Source organism: Macaca mulatta, chromosome 15 (assembly GCF_049350105.2).
Source record: "Macaca mulatta isolate MMU2019108-1 chromosome 15, T2T-MMU8v2.0, whole genome shotgun sequence".
In the NCBI taxonomy this organism is placed as follows: Eukaryota; Metazoa; Chordata; class Mammalia; order Primates; family Cercopithecidae; genus Macaca; species Macaca mulatta.
In genome coordinates, this window is record NC_133420.1 from 95,918,248 (window position 1) to 95,940,644 (window position 22,397).

At 36.4% G+C, this 22,397-nt stretch overlaps 1 protein-coding gene and 1 long non-coding RNA gene across 3 annotated transcripts in view; one reads left to right on the forward strand and one right to left on the reverse strand.

The window, feature by feature from the left end:
- Positions 1 to 658: 658 nt before the first annotated feature.
- Positions 659 to 6,914, reverse strand: LOC106993775 (uncharacterized). Its single transcript, XR_001440123.3, has 3 exons — positions 6,615 to 6,914; positions 4,029 to 4,121; positions 659 to 944 (listed from the first exon to the last, which is right to left on the reverse strand). It is a non-coding gene; the product is annotated as an uncharacterized LOC106993775 (long non-coding RNA).
- A 586-nt stretch (positions 6,915 to 7,500) lies between these two features.
- Positions 7,501 to 22,397, forward strand: part of RFX3 (regulatory factor X3) — a 310,728-nt gene continuing 295,831 nt past the window's right edge. For both annotated transcript variants that reach the window (XM_028835189.2, XM_077966127.1), the window contains exon 1: positions 7,501 to 7,642. The gene's annotated coding sequence lies outside the window, so the exon portion shown is untranslated. The remainder of the gene's footprint in view (positions 7,643 to 22,397) is intronic.

The window sequence follows — 22,397 nt, forward strand, 5'->3', positions numbered from 1 at the left end:
ATATGAAAAGTTGCAAAAAAAAAAAAAAAACACGTCTACAAAACATTTTTAAACTCAATTTTAAACTTATGTCATTTTTAAACTCAATTTTTAGTCATGTATATTTTATGTGATGTGGATGTATTTTCATGTGTTCAATATTATTTGGGGTTGGAGGTCTTCAAACCAAGTCTTTAAAATGGCCTTAATCTTTACAATTTTTTTTGAGACAGGGTCTTACTCTGTTACTAGGGCTGGAATGCAGTGGTGTGACCATGGCTCTGCAGCCTCGAACTCCTGAGCTCAAGTGATCCTCTTGCTTCAGCCTCCCACATAGCTGGGACTACAGGCACACACCACGCCTAGCTAATTTAATTTTTTTGGTAGAGACAGAGTCTCTTTCTTGCCCAGGCTGGGCCTCCCAAAGTGCTGAGACTAAAGGTGTAAGGCATGGCACTTGGCCCTTAATCTCTTCTATGAGAGAAAGTAGTACCACATAACATTTCAAATAGTACTTGCAGGCAAGTGTTTTAAACATTCCACTGTAAAATGTATATTTTTGTGTTCCTTGCCCTCAAAACAAAAAAGTAAACAAGCTAAAAAAAATTTTTGGAAAGATATTGCATGCATATAAATCCCCCTTTCAAAACAAACAAAAAAGGCATCATGAGACAAATACATGTTATGTCAATCAGTAATCTTTATTTTTCTTCATTAGTGGTTATATATTGCTTTAAGAAAACATTTTTAAGGATGAAAAAAGTTCAGTCATATGCTGTAACCATTGATATACACATTCAAAAACAATTTAAATGAAGGTTTTATGTATTATTACTGTGATATTGGTGTGTGGGGCGGGTGAGATCTATGACATGTTTCAGTGAGAAGATACTATTAGTATACTTCCAATAGGAAGAATGGCCCAACAGAACTTGGAAGATGTTTTCTCCAGACTACAGATTATACTAGAAGAAAAAAAAAAAGGTAGAGGGAGGGAGGAAGGGAAGGGGAGGGAGGAAGTGGGAGGGAAGGGGAGGGAGAGGGAGAGGATTGGGGAGGGGGAGGGAGAGAGAGAAAACAAGAATTTGTTAAAGAATTTGGATAAATAAAATCTTTTTTTATATATAATTGACAATAATTTAGTAAATAAAATACTTTTCAGTACATATTATTGACGTGAATTGCTGATTCATTTATAGGAATTAATCTTTAACAGTTAAAGTTCATTGTCTTGTAAAAATCTACTTGGGGTTCACAAAGGTCTTAAAAAATGCTGGTAGAAATATTTATTAACATTATTAAGGTACTTACTCTATCAACAATTTTTCTTAATTTCACTGAAGTACTATATAAACACATATATTTAGTATTTTGAATCAATTTCCCTGGTATTCCATCTCTTAAAATCCATTAAAATCAGAATTTTAGAATTGAGATCATTCAGGTCTTTTTATCCTTGACTTACAAATTGAGTTTTCTTCTACCTCCAAAAGGTTTAAGTCTGAAGTGTTACCTACAGAGCTTATTTGACTTTCTAAACCTAGTCATAGAGTTAGCACCAATATCTCCCAAACACTCTTTTTTTTTTTTTTTGGAGACGGAGTCTGGCTCTGTGGCCCAGGCTGGAGTGCAGTGGCCGGATCTCAGCTCACTGCAAGCAAGTGTTACCTTAGAAGGTTGTATGATCTCCACCATATTTAAGATAGTTGATTCTAACAGAAAAAATTTTTTCTGTATTCATCTAGAGCTCACTTTAAGCCCTCAAAAGAAATTCCTTGTTTCTAGATGCATTCAGAATTATAAAGTAGCAGAACTCATTTTTTTGAGCAGAAAATCAATGTTATCTATTGTATGTCACACTTACATATGTGAAAATTTGCCAAGAATTTTACTATTTATCCTTTCTCTGCAGGGTTGAACAAAAATATTACAGAAAACGTGGACTAATGAAGTAGATAATATAGTAACAAAAATTCTATTAATGATTTATAGTGTTTGGGGGCAGGTATTACTGGCATATAATAAATATATAATGCATATTAATTACAATTTTGAAAAATGTAAACACCTGCATAAAACAAGATCTAGACTAGAACTCTCTAGAACTTCTGAGATAATAGAAGTGTTCTGTATTTGCACTGTCCAACTTAGCAGGCAGTAGCCACATGTGGCTATTGAACACTTAAAATGTAGCTAGTGTGACTGTGGAACTGAATTTTAAATGTTTTAATTAATATTTAGATTTTAATAGCTACATGTCATTAGTGCAGCTTAGACAGTGCAGAACATTTTCATCATCCTATCACGTTCCCTCACAATCCTTTCCACTAAAATCCCAACCTACTGCCTCTGCCATAAGACGACACTAAACATAGATTACTTTTTCCTGGTCTTAAATTTTATATAAATGGACTCATATGCTATGAGTCTGGCTTCTTTTGCCAAATGCAATGTTTTTGAGATTTATCTGTGTTGTATCAGCAGTCCTTTCCTTTGACTTGCTCCATGGTACTCCATGGTATGACTGTATCACAATTTGTTTTACTCTTTCTTTTACTTCTTTAAGACAAGGTCTTGCTCTCACCCAGGCTGAAGTACAGTGGAGTGATCATGGCTCACTGCAAACTTGAACTCCTGGATTCATGCAATCCTCTTGCTTCAGTCTCCCAAGTAGCTGGGACTCCAGGCATGTGCCAACATGCTCAGCTAAGCTTTAAATTTTTTTGTAAAGACAGGGTCTCGCTATGTTGCTCAGGCTGGTCTCAAACTCCTGGCCTCAAATGATCCTCATGGCTTGGCCTCCCAGTGTTGGGATTACAGGTGTTAGTCCTTGTGCTGGGCCCACAGTTTTCCCATCCTCCTATTGATACACATTTGAATTGTTTCCAGACTATTTCTTTTTTTGAGATGGAGTTTTGCTCTTGTTGGCCAGGCTGGAGTGCAATGGTGTGATCTCGGCTCACCGCAACCTCCACCTCCCAGGTTCAAGTGATTCTCCTGCCTCAGCCTCCCAAGTAGCTGTGATTACAGGTATATGCCACTACACCCGGCTAATTTTGTATTTTTAGTAGAGATGGGGTTTCTCCATGTTGGTCAGGCTGGTCTTAAACTCCCGACCTCAGGTGATCCACTTGCCTCGGCCTCCCAGTGTTGAGACTACAGGCGTGAGTCACCCCGCCTGGCCCCAGACTACTTCTTTTAAAGCTGCATGTGTACATCAAAAAGTAATTTACTTTGGTGTTAGGCAAAGGTAGTCAACTTATGATTCTATTATCATCTTTCTGTGTTGGAGTAAAAATGTAATTCCAAGACACACAGATGCACACAAATGTGTGTACACATGGGCATACACACTCTACACATACTCTTCAGAACTGCTGGAGTAATCAGCTGGTTTGTATTACTTAAAGAAAACAAAGAAAGACAAATCTAGAAGAAAATATTATTGTACTGTTTTCTAAACCAAAACATACTTTAGGTGGGGATAGGTAGGCTTGAGGGTGCTCCAGAGAATGGTGGCAAATTATGTTCAGTTTTGAATTATCTTGGCCCCACTCTCTGTCATTTTTTAATAATTATCACATATCCACAGAATTTCAGATCTAGTAAAGGCAATTAGTAATCCAGTAATATAATTATCCAGTATTCTACATAAGTGCTCAATAAATACTAGTAGAAATGAAACAATACATTTTATATAAGAGAATCCACGACTCTACACCTCTCTCTCTCAATTGAAGAAAATAGGGTATAATCAAATGAAAAAATTTAAAACAGGTGTATTTCTTTCTTATAAAGATTCATCACAAATTCAACAATAAGGTGCCACAGACTGTATTACTTTTCAAAACTCTGATATTTTTCAGAAGCAAGCCTATCACACAGCAGTATTTTATCTTTTCATATGCATCCTTTCTTTTTTAAAGTATTAATAATGAAAAAACTTATTAAGTCCTTGAATATGCAGTGGATATGAATAGGCAAAAACACCCTAATAGATAATACAGAAAAGAAAATGTACCACTATGAATGTGTTAAAAGTAACTTACGAAATGCACAATCTATATATATAATCAGGGCTTCAGATTTTTCTTCAAGTAGTTCAGATACAAATGTGTTATTCCCTGTCTCTTCCAATCATTCTGATCGGAGAGAAAGAAAAGAATCCAAAGTTGAAACACAACATTCTAAATTAATAGATAATGTTGAACATTTTACATTCAGGAACTATGTCTGCCCCACTTTAGCTTGGTTATGTACTTTTTTTTAATCGATCACACAGTGTGTTTTGTACTATAACAGGTGATAACTGTTAGAGTGGTCCAATACTTGGTCTTTTCTGTGACTTCTTAGCAAATAATTTATTTCTGAAACATACATGCAACATACGTGAAGATGCATCTATGCAGCTTTAAAAAATCGTTAAAAAAATCCTACAAGCAATGACCATGGGTTAAAAGGTTTCTGGGTTCTTTTGTAACTAATTAACAGTATTAAACAATACATGCATGTAAAATCCATATTTTCGATTCTATAGCTTGAATTGGTATCTTGCTTATTTGATTCAGTGTGGTGGTATATTCGTACGTTTTCACACTGCTATAAAGAACTACCTGAGACTGGGTAATTTATGAAGAAAAGAGGTTTAACTGACTCACAGTTCTGCAGGCTTAAGAGTAAGCATGACTGGGAGGCCTCAGGGAAACTTACGATCATGGCGGAAGGTGAAGGGTACAAGGACTTTCTTCACATTGTGGCAGGTGAGAGAGGGGTAGTGATAAATACTTTTAAACAACCAGATCTCTTGAGAACTCATTCATGAAACAGCACTAGTGGGATGGTGCTAAACCATCAGAAACTGCCCCCAGGACCCAATTATCTCCCACAGGGCCCCTCCTTCAACACATGCAGATTACAATTTGTCATGAAAGCTGGGTGGGGACACAAAGCCAAACCCTATCAGGCAGGAACACTGAACATTTCAAATATTAACCTCAATATGGTTAGAATTGTATCATCATCAAGTATCCTAAAACATGGGTAAATATTTTAAATTCTAAATTTTCAAGAATTAACTTCAGGAAATGTATCTATTCCTAACTCTGGAAAAGATCAAACCTGTAAGGCATAAAAAAAAAAAAATTAAGCAGCTTAAAACTAATTTTATAATGTTCTAGCACAAGGGTTACACTTATTTTTTAATAGCCCCTCAAAGTACCTATTTATACTCTTGAGATACAGTTTTGCACAAGCTTCACTATGTGGTTTTCTTGCCTGTAGATTAAGAGTAGTAAATTAAAAGGGTGGTGAGGATAATAGAACTATGTTCACTGACAGCAGTAAAAAGCAACAGCTGACAATGAAAGAAGGGACAGGCAAACTGTAACAGACAATGGAACTTAAAAACAAAGCGATTCAGAGAGCCATGTAGTGTGGGCATACAGCCCAACACACCATTATAGGAATGAGGACTTTATCAGTAAATGTAATAAAGTGAATATTCATAAGGACTACCAGTTTTCATAAAGCTGGAATATATACCTCATTTCCCATCTGTATGTAAAATGGGACCCACATTGGTCACCACAGTCATTTGTCTGACTAGAAACCCTTACTACCACAGTGGGTCAGGAAACCTTTTAGCTTTAGCACTAGGCTCACCACCGTTCACTACTGCAACACATTATTATTGTAAGAACATCTCTAACTCATGAGATTATCAAAGGCAACAATATTACTTTTTAAAATGTACCCAAAGTAGCTGGTTCCCAAAACACGGTAACCTTGTATTCCATGGCACACAGCCATAAACTAAAACCACGGACTTTTAGGACTCTGTGCCTGTTTTTCCTCAAATGCGAATATTACCTAGCACTGGTGGTGTTGGGATTACATGGGATAATGTATGTAAAACACTTCGCACCAGTTCTGGGAAACAGAATGAGCTCAGTATTATTTTAGCGCTGGTGAACTCATGCCGGCCCAAATCCCTTATTTGCACGTGCAAAAATTAAGCCTCAAGAGGAAAACTGACTTCCTAACGCTCTACTTCTAATATGTCATTGTCTTGGATAAGCAGCTTAGTGGCAAATGTTGGCAGATTTTGGGTATTGGCAGGGCCTGGGGGCATGTGCCTGCTGGACTCGAGTCTGCAGAAAACTGGAGGAGTCTGTTCGAACCATGAGGCATTAGACGCTGTGCCTTATCAACGCGTGTTTGAGATGGCAGGTTGTGTTAACAACATTCAACACAGACGGAAGCCATTCGTCTATCTCAATTCAGCCGGAAATAGCAAGACCCTCAGCTACAGTAGGCTGACTAAGTGGGGCTGAGGGCAAGGTAGGTAACAGGATCCAGGCTTGAGCTCAAGCCCCGGTTCAGTCTTTAAAGAGGGATGAGCACGTAAGGGCTTAAACTAACAGAACTAGAAACTAACAGAATGGTGTCGCAGGCAGGTGTAAGTTACCCCGCCCCTCTACGCCCTCCGTCGAGGAGACTCGCCAAATGCGTTTTCTCAGCCTACGGGCAGGGCAATTTCTTGCTCTCTACAGGCAATTACTCCCAGCCCTGTAAGCAGGGAGTGATGACCTCGCCTTTTCGTTCTGGAGTGAGGGCCGGACACGCTTGGACCTCACCTCTCCGCGCCACTCTGCGGCGGGGCCGCGGGAGGCCGGCTCGCGCCCACGCGCACCCCACGCTCGCCTTCTCTAAGATGGCGGCAGAGGCTGCTCGCTCACGCCCCGCCGCCCGCGCTCCTCCAAGTCGTGCCCTCAGCAGGCGGGAGTGGGTCAGAGCGCGGAAAGCAGAAGGGCGAGAGTGACGCGGATCCTCCAGTCCAGCGCAGGCCGCGGAGCCCTGAAGCGTCCAGGAAAGCGAAAAGCCAGCAGGCTAACGCGACCAGGAACACCGCCAGCACCTCAGAAACGAAAAAAACGGCGGCACATCCGGGCCCCTCTGCCCGCCCCGCCCCGGAAGTAACGTATCGGGCAGGGGCGGGGGTTGCTCTTCAAAGTGGATTCTTCCTTAGCCATAGCTCGTCTTTCCACAAAGTGCCTGGAATCACCCTCGCCACCCCCTCCCTCGGGTTAGCCGTTACTCTCTCGTGGCTCCGGGACGTCTCTGCACAAAGCTGGCTGCCGGGAAAGGCAGCCCTCGTTTCACAGATAGTAATCCTCGCACCGCGACTCTAAATTCTCCTGGGCTTCGCCAGCGCGTGTAGTAACGTCCCTCTGAGAGGACTCTTGGTGACCTCAGCCCCAACCAAGCATAGGCGCACCTCTTCGGAGTCCTGTGTTGGAATCCCGGCCTCGTGCCCCGTCACCCCGCCACCCCGCCCGGCTTCGGGGGCCGTCAGTCACAGCGCTGCTCCCTCCCCTTCCGGCGGCTTGGCCGGGCCCGCCTCCTCCCCTCTTCCCTCCCCCACCCCTCCCCGTGCGAGTGTCTCCCTCTCCCTCTCGCTCTCTCTCTCCCTCTCTCTCTCTCTTTTGTGAGTTATAGCAACCGTTGCCTTGTGAATCAAGCGCCATAGTCACCGTAGTCCTGGCGACTGTTACCCATCAACAACAACTACTCCTCTCCTCCTCCTCCTCCTCTTCCTCCTCCTCCTCCCCACCACCACCATCTCCATCACCCACCAACAACACCACAATAATCCACAGCCAAGGTGAATATTCTTCGGTCTCTACATGTGTGTGGGAGCGTGTGGCTGCGTGTGAACGCGTGTGTCCGTGCGTGTGTGTGTTCGTGTGTGCGAGCCGAGTGTGGCTGTGCAGGGGTCTCACTCCTGACACGGGGGCTGCCGCTGCGGCGCCGCCGCCGAGGGGCTCTGTTCCCCGGGCTTGTTTACAATGGACCCTGCGCGCCGCGGCTGGGTCGGGGGTGTGGGCGCCGCGCTGCCCGCCGGCCCCGGCCCTGCGCCGGCCGCACTTCAGGGATGGAGCGGGAGATTGGGGGGCTGCGAGCCGAGCGGGAGAGGGAGCCACAGTTTTCCGATGCGGATGCCGGATCTTTCCCTTAGGTCTGGTATGAGGAGAAGGGTCAGGTGAAGAGATAAGAATTTGTTCTTTCTTTAATTTTCTTCTTTTCTAACGCTGCTTGTTTCCTGCTTCTTTCAAAGCCGAAATAGACAACAGTGTGCAGGGGGGGACCCAAGAGGTGGTGTTTTGTTGTTGTTGTTGTTCACTTGTGGGGCCTTGTTATGGGTTTTGTTATTTTTATCCTCGTACGTTGGTGAACTTTTCCCACCGCCTGTTCCCTTCATTTTTGCCCCTCTTTGCTTGGTGCTGAATGGGCTGCTCTTCTTTCACCATCATGAGCTTCACGGTTTTCCTTTTTCTTTTTAAAACTGTGTTTTCTTTGTGCGGCAAACAGTCTTAATATCCATTCAGCACTCTTCCCTCCCCCTCTTTCTACTCCCCCACCCCCCCACACCCCTTGCACACACACGGAAACCTGGGGCCTCTTCGTTGGGCTCTCTTTGCTGTACTGGGAAAGAGATTTTTCTTTTTTAAAGTCTGTCTCCTCTCTCTTCTTTGGGGGGTGTGTGTGTGTGTGTGCTTGTGATTTAAACCGGATGCACGGCATCTGTGATACTTGGGTTAGTAGTTATTGACAGTGCTTTATCCTTCATGTGGAGGTGGGAGGGGTAGTAGTGAGGTTCCGTTTCACTTTGATGATCCTCTTTCTCCGCAGTAGAGTGTTAACAATTTTCATTGTGGTTATGAGACTTTGTGATGAACAGGGAAGGGACACAAGGAGGCTTTGTGAGAACTCAGTTCACAATGTTATTTGTGACAGTTATGGTACTTTAAGAGTTTTTTTTTTTTAATCTACTCTGTTCATTTTCCTTTGAGAGTTGAAATTGAAGTCAAGTTCATAAAGAATGTATGAAGCTTCTCAACTTGAAACGTGTGTATATTTCACTTTCTTTGTGGTTAAGATCTAGGCATGTTTGTACTTAACATATTCTTTTTATTTACTTTTTGATTTTCTTTGGACAGTGACTTGAACCTGCTCAGGAGAGAGAACTTTTTCCTTTTTAAGTATTTCTTTTAAAAATTATATTTCTCTGTAGATTTGAATACTTATTAGTCCTTATGTAGTAGGTTCTTGGTTAGCGTTAACCCAGTTTTACAGATCCCCTAAATTTGTTCATTTTTTTCAGCTTAACTTTTAGTTAATAGATTTATCAATAAAGAGTTTTGAAAATGAATGTGTGCTAAAACAAATACAACGTACTATTATAGTTGCACATATTGAAGTTTTTAATTTACAGTTTTAAAATGCTTATTCAAATAGTCTTCTAACAGCAAACATATATTGATTTAACTGACAGCAGCTTGTGAATAATGTGACAGTACTAATTATTCTTGAGATTGTCAATGAGCAGGGTAGGTAATTATAATGCTATTAAGGCTAATATTTTGTAAACTAAGAGTTGGGATTTTAAAAAACTTTTTCAATTCATTTCCTTGCGATTGCTATTTTAAATGAAGACGATATTTTGTTCTGAAAGAAGTCTTTCTCAGAGTACTCAGAATTCTTTATAATTATTCCTCCCCTCCCCAAACTGGGTTCCATGCAAATCTCTAATACTAACTTGTACTTTTTTTTGTTCAGATTGAGTGTCAAATGCCTGAACACTTTTGGATGATGAAGCTCCTGGGTCCTATAAACTCTCTGAAGTTAATAGGAGTTTTGCTGTCTTGGGACAGTTTCAGACCTTATGCCATTTACATAATAGGTTTTCAGTTAAGTAAATTATATGCTGGAATGTTACAATTTAATATTTGCAGTGTCTGAGAACTTTTTTGAGGCATTTCACTCATGTATAGCTCGTTTTCTGTGATTTAGATTTTCATTCACAAGTTGATTTGAGAGCAGAACTTAAATTGAATTTCATTACTTTTCCATTTTTTGAAGCATATATGTGGAATAAAATCGCTATTAGAGCTGCTGTGGAATTGCTTAAATAATCAGAAACACTAAGAAATGGTAAATTTAAAAATTAAACCCAAGAGTAGATACTTAGCTTTTACTTTATTCTTTCTTAATATTTTTCCTAGAAGGGACTATATTACATATTGATACTTTCTTGTGTTTTTAGTTTTTATACTAATAGAAATTTGTAAAAGTGATCATGCTTTGAAACTAAAACTATTTTAGCAGAAGTCACTTGTAACTTGTTTTGAATAGTTAAATATCTGTGATTCAATGTATGCCATAATGCCTCAGTGTTTTTGGTTTGTTTTGCCTGTGAATTATATAAAATGGTGTAGGCATCATACGTATACACATATTTGGCAAACTAATGAATTTCTAGAAATTTTGCATCGTTTCACAATGTTTTCATTAAATGTTGTAGTGGTGCTTAGTTTTTCTATATTATTCCTCCAGTACTCAAATAGTCCTGTACTCTACTTTGGTACTCAAATAAAAGGTTATAGTTTATAAGCTTAATATGCTTTAACCCGGAACAGTGTATTTTACCCTAAACAAATTTATTATGGTAAATTTTTTACCGTTAAAAATAGCAATTAAAAAATGAATGAATCTTAAAAGCAAGTTGGATTTTATGCATCGTTTAAATGATAATATATGTTACTTTTTGGTAACGTTTTTCATTTCTTGAGAAAGTTGATATTGTGTTGGTATTCTCCCGCTGAAGAAATTAGCAGGTAGAATATAATGATTTTTGGTTTTCAGATTTTAAAGTGTGGGTATATTTGTGTGTGTGTTTGTGTTTAAATGGGTGGGCATAGCAGAAGATATGTGGCAAGAGTTACACACACACACACACACACACACAAACACACTTTTCCAGAACACTAATAGGAATGTTACTTTGTTCTTAGTATTCATAGTGAGAATGTGTTACAAGAAATGAGAATAGGGAAGAAGTAAACTTTAACATTTTGGAGAGGCTCCTGATTATTTTGTTTTTATGCTGAACCATTGGCTAAAAATCCTCTATTTGAGCTTAATTACTTTAAAAACAGTTTTCGTAACTGAATAATTTGCCTTTAACTTTTTGGTATATATTCCCAGTGGCCATCACAAAGTATGTTTTAAATTCCTCTCTATTCAGTTACATAGTGTTCCCATATTTTGGAAATCCAAGATTAAGTGGATTTGATTAAATCTAGCTTGTTAGAGACAGATGGCTGCTTTAAACAGGTGTCACTTTCATTTTTTACTGCATTGTATTGGGACTTCCAGTGGTTGACAAAAGGGCTGTCTAAAGCAGGTGGCATCCTTTGCTTTTGTTGTTAGTAAAATCTACTTTAAGAGTTAATTATTTTCCTAGGAAAAGTTTTTTTTTTAAATAAAGTATAAGTTTTGAACTACTAAAGATTCATAATTTAACGTAACTTTTATTTCTGAATATTATTCTATTTTTAAGTTGTAGAACTTGCAGATTCTTTCACAAAACACTTATCAATTCTTATAAATAATGGTAAATTCCCTTTGAATCCAGAAAAAGTACACAGGAACATTTTACACACCCAAGTCAAACCCCAGGGCCGATTTGAATAAAGTGAAATTTGGTTAACATGACAAGTTATACTTTTGTCGTCCTTCACTGAAATAATTTTTTGACAGTATTTTTTATATGTTGGAAATAGGTATTGTTTTTGTTGGTTAAATATTTTCAAACTAAGCGTTTTCCTGACTTCATTTACTGCTATAAAGTTTATAGTGATCTTTTAAAATGATAATATTTTTAAGTATTAATGTTCAAAAATATGTACTGCAGTAAATAAAAAACTATCAACCTATTGATTTCTAAGGTTCATGTTACTGTATAATTCTGTCCTTTTCTGTGGGAATTTTATATTTCTTATAACAGATGCACCAGAGGGTGCTGTGCTGTTTGCAACATGAGATTATTATCACTAAGAATGTGAACTCACTAGAACTTTTATTTAAAGAAAAATTTTTTAATTATATATGCATTGAAGCATATAATAGGCTTATTTTTTATGGAGTTTAACATACGATCTTAATTGGCACTTTTACATCAAAACCTATCTTCATGTACTAATACATATTACCGCAACATATAACAATATAAAGATTGGTATCTTTGGCACTGTCTGAATGTCAGCATTAGTCCTATGGGCATAATGTTGATTATCTTATGTAGATATTTTAATCTTTATTTCAAAACTTAGGTTACCCTGAGAATCATACTATTTGGTGATATGTGACTTTATACTTGTTAAATTTCATATGGTTAGCATATATCAGTAATTGTACATTCTTATAACACTTTTACATGGCATAATTAGTGATATACTTTTTATTGTATAATCTTTAAAAAACTGCACTGAAAAAATAAATGGCACTGGAAAAATAAATGGCAATAGTGATTATCAGGCTAATTCATAATAAAATAGTATTAACATTATCTAGATAACTCTGGCTGGGTGTATTTGTTCACGTTTAGAATCCCAGAACTTTGGGGCTGAGGCGGAAGGATCACCTGAGGCTATGAGTTCAAGAGCAGCCTGGGCAACAAGGCCGCAAGATTTCATTTCTACAAAAAAAAGAAAAATAAAATTAGCCAGGCTTGGTGGTGTGTGCCTGTAGTCCAAGCTACTCAGGAGGCTGAGGTGAGAGAGTTGTTTAGCCCAGGAGTTTAAGATTACAGTGGGCTGTGATCATGCTACTGCACTTCAGCCTGGGTGACAGATCAAGACCTTGTCTCAAAAAACCAAAAACAGAAACGAATGCAATCCCTACTTCACGCTGTTGGAATAGGCTGGTTTGATTGTTTAATTTGGCTCTTTATCTGAAAACTTTTAGATTCTCTGCCTTACTGTGTGCCATATACTTTTAAACTGGGAGTGATCTTATATTACTTTTTTTATTTTATTTGTTCAGTGAGAGATTTTCAGGAGAACTACTGAGTCCAATCTTGGGCTGCTTCTTGTATCATCGATTCTCTTTTCACAGCAATATATATACTCTAAAAGACATACTGAAACAGTAATATCTTCCTTAAGTAAGCTTAGAAAGACATAGTAACAGCATATAAACTTTTAAATCTTGATAATGGATTTATCTGTACTATTACACATTTTACTATAATTAATTGCGATATTTTTATAAAGTAACCTTACAAGGCATAGTAGTTCATGTGTGTTGGACTGCCTCAAAGAATCCAAAACATTTAATAAAGTAACACTATGTTTAAATACTGGTCTTGCTAAAATAGGTTAGGTATTTTTGTTTAAAAATATAGTCCTACAGTTTACCAGTTAGTTTTTGCCAGTAAGATTTTTCCTTTTTTGAAACAGGGTCTTGCTCTGTCACTTAGGCTGGAGTGCAGTGGCATAGTCATAGCTCACTGCAGCCTCGATCTCCTGGGCTCAAGTGGTCCTCCTGCTTCAGCCTCCTGAGTAGCTAGGACTACAGGCTATTGCCATCATTTTAAAATTTAAAACATTTCAATTTTTTTTTTTTTTTTGTAGAGACAAGGTCTTGTGTTGCAGGCTAGATTTTTGAAAGTGTATTTTATGACAAGTTATATTGCTTAAAAAATCTTTATTTTTGTAGTTTTTATTTCATATCAAATGCAGAGTGTTCTTAGTGAAAACAAATCAGTTAAAAATTGAATATATTTAGAGTATCAATAAATAGGTATAAATAGGTTTTGTTCTTTAAATAGATGGATAGAATAAGTATACTGGTGAAGAACAGGCTTTGGAGTCAGATTTCAGATAATCTCATTAGCTGTGTGACTTTGGACAAGTTATTACCTTCACTTAACCTCAGTTTTCTCATTTGAAAAATAGGATCAATCTTGCCTGCCTTATGGGGTTTTGTGAGGATTAAAGGAGATAATTTATGTAATGTACTTTGCTCAGTATTTGACACAATATGTGTTCAATACGTGTTGGCTTTATTATTAGGGAAGGCTGAGAAAATACCTATTCTAATCTTTTTGCTACCTAAGAATCCTTTGACCATTCCTTTTTTAATGAGCCCAAAAAGTTTTGAAAGACTTTGCTTACCAATCTATACTCATTAAATAATAATTATTCCTTTTCCTCCACTTTAAAAAATAAAGCACGGACAAGCTACCAATCACAGGCTTGGATTATCATTTGATAACCAGTCTTATCACACTGAATTAATAGAATGCTAGCCCAAAGTTATGTTTTAGTTTTATTCTGCAGCCTTATAATGGGTTGCTTTTACTAGGTTTGCATAACTCTCCTGGTCAAAGGATTTTAGATTAAGATCTAATGATGTAATATTTCATTATCTGTTATACTGTCATTGTTCAGTTCATTGTCCCACTTATATTTTTATTTTCATGTTAGACACGAATTATTTTAAAACAGTCTGAGCCCTGTTTATAAACTTTATACCGAATGCAGTCAGTAATGTTTAATAATGATAAATAGTCTAGTCAGTTGTGTAAAGATGAGTTTATCAAGGAATTATTCTACATTTTTATAATACATTGCTTAGTATTGTTACTTTACTAAGGGTAGAAAAATGTGTGAGGTCACTACTTGTGTACCTACAGCAATAAATAATTTTGGCATAATTTGTCAATCCCAATCTTCAGTTGTAAAGTAACCTTGGAACATTGTTTAGTGTAATATATAATATGAAATCATAGAGGAAATATGTCACCTGTGGCTTCCTTTCATTGGATATTAAAGACGTTTAAGTAACATTTTCAAGTTGGCTGCTTAATTGTTAAAGTTGCTATTCAGTAATTTCCTTTATTTCTATATTTTTCCTGAGTATTTTCATTGAAATGAAACAGTTTTCTCATTTTAGAGTGATCTATAAATAGTTCTAATCTTTCTGAAACTGGAAATTTGATTTATATATTTCAGTTGAAAATTTACCTCATACTATATGTCTTTTCTTTTTTGCCAAAGCATTGTATATTGTACAGATGTTTGTCTGTGTCACTCATTTCACCATTCTCCCCACTCCCGTTAAGTGTTTAGTTATGTGACCCCTTTTGCATTATTTTTGTAGATAATTAGCCCCAACGTATCAATTAGACTGACTCTTAGCTTAGCCACCTCCTCAGCTTCCTTTTGCCAGTAAATTTGACACACATTTAAAAGGAACTTTTGGGAAAACGTTAGGAAATGTGATTTGGATGGTCAGGTTATGCAGTCATACATTGCTTAATGATGTGGATATGTTCTGGGAATTACGTAGTTAGGTGATTTTATCATTGTGTGAACATCATAGAGTGTACCTAACACAAACCTAGATCGTATATCCTGCTACATGCCTACGCTGTATAGTATAGCATATTATTCTTGTCTATAAACCTGCATAGCATGTTACTGGAGTGAGTATTTGTGTATCTGAACATATCTAAACATAGAAAAGGTAATGCATTGTGTTAAGGTGTTTAGTTGGTTATGATGCCACTGAGCTAGAGGAATTTTTGAGCTCCATTATGTTGTGGGATGTGGTTTGTTGTTGACAGAAACATTATGTGGTGCGTGACTGTATGGTTATTCTTACCATTTCCAATAGTCTGTTATTGTCTTACAATTTCTACTTATCTGACTGTCCTCTCGGACAAATATATAACCTTGTTCCACTAACTGTGTAATCTGAGTGTGGTTTTGATTCATAAGGCTCCCTTCTTAGTCCTGGCTATGTGCTGGCCTCTGGCTAAGTACTTTAGGGTTAAATCTCTAGTCCATAAATATTGTGTTTGCACAATCACAGATGCCTGCCATTGCTGACTTTTAATTCCTGGATTCTTCTTTCTCACTTTTATTAGAAGCAGTAATACCCAGCTACTACTGCTTGACTTTGCTTTACAGTGCTTGGTCTAGATTTCTGGAGGTTTTTGGTAATTCCTGTTTAGGCAAAAATGAGGTATTGGGTAATAGGAGTTGAGAGTGAGGCAGCTGTCCTCAAAATAATAGTGTGTTAGTTGGTAAGAGGAGACAGATAAAATGAAAGATGATAAAAGGAGAAAGGACGAGTGACCAGGCCAAGATATAAAGGACTTCAAAAATGCTAGCCAAAGGAGGTTAAAAAGAAAATAAAGGTTCTCACTCTAACTGTAAAGCCTTAGTGTAGTCACTTAATAGGCCTCAGCTTCTCCATCTGTGAAATGAAACAATAGGGCTGTGGGATCTCTAAAGCCCTTTCCAGTCTATGATTCTGTAGCAAGATTGACACTGGGAAAAGGGAAACATGCCAATGACATGGAGCCAGGAATTGGCATTTCCCTTGCATGTTCTCAAAGGCTAGCAAGTTGTTTGCTTATTGTTTCTTCTGATAAGAACAAGAAAGAAAGAAAACCCACAGCCTGGTACTAGCATAATGGCCATACCTATAGCAAAATCTCAGAAGGTTCCACCATTTCAATGGCTTCTGTAGAGAGCGGTGGCCAAGTGCCCTCATTTTCTCACCCACATAGGAATTAGCTGAGTCTCACAGCTTGAGTTCCTGCCGAAGCCAGCTTCTCTATGTATGTGTGCCAGACAAGTGTCTGACATTTGGGGCTCCTCCTGTCTGTTGCTCACCAATGAGATATTTAAAACAGGACATAATTCCCAAGTATGTGGATAGGCAATTTAACAGAGAGAGAGCGAGCGAGAGAGAGTGCGAGAGCGAGCGAGCGCATGCGCATTCTCTTATCAGAATAAAAATTAATTTAGGTTTCTGTTGATCTTGTTTTTAAGACGTTTCTTCCCCAATTATTGAAGCTATTCAACGGGTTTTTAAGAAGTGCTAAAAATCCTGTCAAGGCCTAGACAAGCTCTGAGAGCCTTTGGACTACTTTGGTGTCCCTGGTCTGGAAAGCATTGCCATCCTCCACACTAGTCTCATATTTTTCCATCGGTAATAATTTACTGCTTTACTTTCTCTTAATATTGTTTATATTTGGATAAGCATTCTTTTAATTAAACTTTGGTAGAGAAAAATAGTCCTTTAAGAAGTATACATTTTCTTAAATTTAAATACATTTTTACTTTAATACTACTTTGGTTTGTAGACTTACCAAGATTTTAGAACATAGCAGGCTAGGAGAAGAAGCATTTTTACATTTATTCAAGATAAGTCATATATTCTGCTGTATCTCAACTCTTTTACCAGCCTAATAGGGGAGTATATTAAAGCTTAGATTGTAATTGTTGTTGCTTTAAAAAATTTATTTTTGCATGCTTTTTTACTGATTAATATAACATATTCAATTTTCTGGACTACATTCAGATTTGCATGCCTAATAGCATTTATGTACTTCAGTATAACTTTCATCTTTAAAATATATCTCATCCCCTTCCGTCTCAGTCAGCATAGTTTACTTTAATGTGCAAAACCATTTTAGAGATTCTTTGCTTGTCAGTTAAGTGTCTTCCATGTTTTAGTTGTGGAGGAATGGGGGAGGTTGCTGTAGAAGGGCAGGAAAAGCAGATACATTTAGAAATCATATCCTGTTTCTATTGTTAGACATCAGTGCATTACATATTTTCCCCAGTTAATTTTCCTGGACCATTAAGTTCTGGTGGGTGTGGAGGCTTGAGATGGGACTTAGGGGGCATGGGGAGTTGGGAGACAGAAGACTTAGGTGATCCAGTATTTCTTCCAGATTTCTTATCTGTTGAAATAGTGTACAGAGTACAACTATTTTTGTGAAGATGGGCATTCTGTTTAATTTTGTTAGTGATTCCTTTTTTCTAAAGACTCAATATATCTGTATATATCTATCCATTTGTACATTAGTAGATGTAAAATAATATCTTTCTATTTTAAGGAACCAGAATTTTGATTTAGTCATGTACAAATTTTAGAAAGGTAGGAATTAAAAAAAAAGACATGAGAAAATCTAGTTCATAAACAAGATAACAGCAGTGATTCCTTAAATCTACCTTTTTATGTTTTGCTTTGGATAAATGGTTTTGTGGATATATATTTTTGCATTAGAATTTAGTTTTCCCCTGATACTATTTATACTATTTTAAATAACCAAAGAGCAAAACCTATCACATCAGGCATTTGCTTATTGGCATCTGATTATATCTGATGACAGTCTCAGAGATGAATTTTGATGAAGTGTCAGTTTAAGGGTCATTAATAAAAAACATCAAAAGCTATTATATGAGTAATATGAAATTCACCTTTACAACTTTAAAAGTACAGTATGTATTTTGATGTGCCATGTTGAAAACCCAACATGAAAAATCAGTACATAACATGCAAACTCATAAATTTAGATTCTTTGTTTTATAAAATGATTATATTGCATATGTCTTAAGAGCATTTTAAAATACTTTGTTTAGCTCACACTTGTAATCCCAGCACGTTGGGAGGCCGAGGTGGAAGAATCCCTTGAGCTCAGGAGTTCAAGACTAGTGTGGGCAACATAGTGAGACCCTGTTTCTACAAAAAATTAAAAAATTAGCGAGGTGCAAAGGTGCCTGCCTGTAGTACTACCCCCTCTGGACTGAGGTGGGTGGATTGCTTTAGCCCTCAAGGTGGAGGCTGTAGTGAACCCAGAACCTGGGCAACAGAGGGAAACTCTGTCTCAAACAAAACAAAACAAAACAAAACAAAACTTTGCTAAAAAAAAATTGCTTTTCAATTAGAGTGTAGTAGATATATTAAGAAAAATGGAGTTTAACTTAATGTGTTTTGTGTGTGTGTATGCAGATATTTAGAAAGTCATTTTAGTTTACATTTTGCTTGGTGTTGTAGAACTATCTGTATTGTTTTTGTGCACTGATGTTTGCATTATCCATCTCTTGGAGGATCATTAGGAACATTTAGTATTTCCACCTCAGCGCTATTTTCTTGAGGCAAAGAAAATTAGGGGAACTGTTTAATGAAATTCTTTGAATGACCTTCGTGTGGTTTTGTGAGCAATTTTTAATAGTGTCTCACATTATATGATGATTTTTAGAGGCTACTTTTAGTTAATAAAGACCATGAATGTTGAAATTGAATTAAATTGTAGTTAAAGACAAAAATTGTAATTCATTCCAATTATAGAAGGTTAAGATATTGTGCTGTTGGATCAACATTTGATCTCCTTATTTTTAGAAGTCTGCTGAGTTTTGAAATGTAAAACCTTTTGAATAATATTGAATGAGTAGAGCTGTATAATAGTTGCAGGTTTATATTTCAGCAAAGATTTGAGTGCCATATGTCTTGGAAGTAAGGTGGGATTCTTTAATCTTGGAACTTGGAAAGAGATTTATTTTAGTATTTTGATTGGGTTAGGTTTGCTTGAGCATTTTTGGGGGTTGATAGAAATGCAAATGACCACAGACTGGAGATACAGATCAGAGTAATTTGTGAGAGGAGGTAATTGTAGCGATCCTGATGCAGCACTCACTTCCAGTCCTGTTGCCTGTGATAAACTTTACGGTAAAGACTTCTTTATTGAATAATGTAAGCCTCTCTATTAAAATGTGTTTTTGTTAATTTTCATTGCTGCCTGGAATTTCCTAAATGTACATTATCAGGGAGCTTTGGAAGTCCCAATTTACCTTTTGTATTATAAACCTTAGAAAGAATGCCAATAGATGGCACCCCATGCCCAGAACAGCACCTTAATCTGAAGGAATGGGGTAGAAAATGAAGAGCAGGATCATATAATTTGAAAAACTGGAGTATGAACAGTGACTAGTACAATGTAGAGAAAAAGAAGTATCATTTCAGGGACTAAATATGAATCCCAGTTCACCATATTCTGCGTATCTGATAATAATATCGCTGTCATGACTGATGACATTTCTAATATTTGATTCAAAAACATTCTAGCAGAGACCTAAGATAATTGGATAAATTAGTCTCTAAGCTTTTGGTTTTTTATTTTGTCCTTTAGCTTTAATTTTGAATGAGGAATTAAAGGATTTATATCAATGTATATTTAGTGCAGTATTATTTTGGTTAATTTAGGAATCCTGAAATGACTTAGATTTCCATTGAGTTTTAAGGAGCATAAAGTAATGAGGGAAATGGGTTATTAGATACAAAACTGGATATTCTCAGCTATGTGGACATATTTTTTAAGGTTTCGAATTGTAGAGTGTTACAAAAAGGACATACGATATTTGGGAATCAAGAAAGATAAAAAAGGGTAGGAAGAGATACTGAAAAGTGGAGTTGAATGAAATTAGTAGAGAATTTGTAAATAAAGATAAATTAAGGTAAGATGGAAAAATCACAATATGAATGATGAAATAATTTGTTGAATGAACAATTTCTTTTTAAAATCTTTACTGTGATTTTTACCTAATGGGAGGACCCGAGGAAAAAGATTGTACCTAGCCTCTTTTTGAGCGCCACATTTGTGTTTTGTTTGTTTGTTTGTTGGAAATTATTCTAACAAGGTGCTGGGATCTTTGACTAGTATTGTATGAGGTTTGGGTATTTCTAGACATTGTATATAGAAATTAAATTGAGATGTTGCATCAGAGTTTTCTTGTACTTATTTTATTATTACAAGGTAATATATTAATATATAAAATACATAAAATTAGTATATCCAGTTGAGATATCTGATTAGTTTATCTGATATCTAAAGCATCCTACATTTGTAAAGTCAGTATATAATAAAAAAACTGTGTCCCGTAAGTGTATGTATTCCTAAAACATTTTATATTTTGGGACATTTAAAACTTATATTGGAGTAGTCTGGTAAGCTCCCATATGCCCATTACACGGATTTAACAAATTAGTACCTTCTATTGCTCTAAAGCTGTATAATTTGAGGTATTTGTTTATTGAAATAACCTTGAATCATTCTTTACTTTGTGTTGCTTTGAAAATATTTAAATCTTACGCTAAGAACAGATTCAATGTATACTTGAAAAAATGCTTGTGTTTAAAACAAAATATTTAAAAATGATTGATGTTGTTTTTTCTCTCAGCACAGCATTTCTCTTATTTATTATTTTCATTTTTGTGGGTACATGGTAATGATATATATTTATGGGGTACATGAGATATTTTGATACATGCATACAAAGCATAGTAGTCACATAAGGGTAAATGGGGTATCTATCACCTTAAGCATTTACCATTTCCTTGTGTTACACACATTCTAATTATACTTTTAGTTATTTTAAAGTGTACAATAAATTACTGTTGACTGTAGTCACCCTACAGGCACAGCATTTCTAAATCAGGAAGTTTGTTCTTGGTTTCCGGTCATATCTTTTGTTCAGTAATTGAATTCAAGGCTCCTTTACTTGAATCCTGACCCATCATTAAGAAAGGGAGAAAGTCCAGGGACAGTAGCCCGCATTTGAAGAAACCTGTGTTGAAGACTAACTCTCCAAGGGTGAAATGGGGTTATCTTTTGTCTACCATTCTTTTAACTTTGTTTGTGGGTAGATTCGAGTAAACAGTTGAGTCATTTTGTAAGTTAATGAGGGAAGAGAACGATCTTCCGCTTCTTCTGGAATATTTCCTTCAAAGTTTGCTACTCATTTTGTTTGTAATAGAACATAAAGGAAGAGACATCCAAGAGTTAATGTACTGATAGTTTATGATATCACTCAAAGCAGTTTTAATATTTTGTGATTTAGTATCTTCAGAGAATGAGGAAGTTACTTTTCTGAGTTTTTTTATTTGACTGAGGCCAGACTGGTATGAAAGAAGTTTATTTTACAATGCTAAAATCTATAGCCAAAAAAAAAATCATTATTCATGTAATAATATTATTATTACATGAAACTATTCTGTAATGAGCAGACTAGTATGTATAACAAATAGTGATTAATGGCATTTTAGTAAACAACACAAAATGTATACCTAAATCTTTTTAAAAGCTGATGTTCCCTTGTTTGAACCCAATTCAATGATTAAGATATGAAGAGGTAAATACAGTACATTAAATAAGCTTGCATTTTTTGTTTATATAATAACTTTAATTGCTAAACTTCCTTATGATCCAGAGGGTTCAGTGGAATTGTGTATGACTTAATATATTTTGAGGCAGTCTTTAAAAATGTTTCTATACAGGGTAACTAGACAAACTGAATAGTAAAGTGATACAAAAATAACCAAAGTGATATACTAATTAAATGATCTTATTTCAGAACTAAACTACTCTTTCTTTTCTCAAAGGGTTATATATAATTCTATCTGACATTAGGAAATGTCTTCATTACGTAATTCTGCCTGTTAGATTTTTATACTTTTCAAAAGTAGATAGAAGATACAGTGTATGAAGAAAACACCAGTATAAAGTTTAATGAGCCAAACAATATGTGAATAAAACATAAATGGAACCCTGCAAAACAAAAGATTATAGAATGTATATGTTAATTTCAGAAATATTTATAGATTTCCTTATGCATTTAATGCAATATCAATTTCAACATTTATAGTAACTTTTTCTGTGCTTTCTATTAGATACCTTGTACTTAAAATCAAAGTATAATTTTATTTGGCTTTTTATT